General features: G+C 34.7%; 1 protein-coding gene across 4 annotated transcripts in view; it reads right to left on the bottom strand.

Annotated features, from left to right (window-relative positions):
- si:ch73-366l1.5 (FILIA-N KH-like domain-containing protein) overlaps positions 1 to 1,215 on the bottom strand; it is a 33,110-nt gene that overhangs the window by 12,397 nt on the left and 19,498 nt on the right. The window lies entirely within an intron of this gene.

Genomic DNA, 1,215 nt, shown 5'->3' with positions numbered 1-1,215 from the left:
TATATATAAATAAATAAATGTGTTATTAATTTTATTTTAGTTTTGCCTTTGCTACTAGCTAATATAAAAAGTTTTTCATATTTTATTTGATTTCACTTGTTTATTTTCATGTTTATTTTATTTAAAGTATAAATGTTTTTTATGGTTTTAATTTAGTTTCAGTTTTAGTTAACTATAATAATCCTGGAACAAAGTAAGCTAGAGGAAATAAAAAAATAATGTAAATAAAAATTATTGGTCATCAAATAAACAAATCATTCTAAATATATTCCTACACCGAATCAGTGAGACGTGTCAGCAGCATTTGACTACACTTTATTTTATGGCGTCCTTGTTACAACAAAGAGCAGGTGTTCGATCAGTATGAAAGTGTCTGTATTGTCGTGACGGATCAGACAACAAGACAGGAAGGGCAGAAAATCTTCTGTGACACTGCGCCCTGTTCCTAACCCAGATTATCATCCTACCAGGTCTAATCCACTTGCAGGCCTGTCAAGTCATTGGCACCGGCAGCTAGGAAGTCTTTATATTAAATCAAGGATAAAGGCTGTTCTGCACACGCTGTTGGCAGCTGAAACCTATTTCACACACACTTCATATCTGCGGCACGTGCTGCTAAAACTAGCTCTGTTGCTGTTATAATTCATTAACTGACATGTTTTTGCAGTAGAGACCCTGGTCTTTCGCAAACGAGGGTTATATCTGAGCACACCAGCTGATGTCTGGATGTAAACGCAGCAGAATCTGTAACCTAGAGGCCAATGTACCGCTGGGAGAACAAAGGCATCAGTTTACAGTCGCAGAGCACAAAGCTCCAGTGTGCTTGAGTTTATCTTCGCGAGCACTCACAGCCCTGCTCTCAAAACACTCGCTCATATGGAGCATAATGAAACCTGCAGCTCAGAGAGCCACAGGCAGATATGAACCAGAAGAAAATGACAGATTGAAGAAAGAAGCCAGGATCCAAACAAACTACCTCAGTGCATGAGAGAAAAGTATAAATATAAAAGAATTACCCGCCAGAATGTGATTTTTTATTTATTTTTTTTTAGAAATAATGGCTCATAATTCCATTGCTTTTTTTACTTTTCATCTTATATATTATATTAATACTATTATTTTCATTTTTGGTTTTTTATTTTATTTTATTTTTTTACCTTTGAAACCCACCAATAATGTAACAAATGTAACACAACATAATGTCTATTATATATA

The sequence above is a fragment of the Sinocyclocheilus rhinocerous genome, unplaced genomic scaffold (genome assembly GCF_001515625.1).
Source record: "Sinocyclocheilus rhinocerous isolate Xijiao unplaced genomic scaffold, SAMN03320098_v1.1 scaffold647, whole genome shotgun sequence".
Lineage (NCBI taxonomy): Eukaryota > Metazoa > Chordata > Actinopteri > Cypriniformes > Cyprinidae > Sinocyclocheilus > Sinocyclocheilus rhinocerous.
This window is presented reverse-complemented; position numbering and strand designations above follow the sequence as displayed.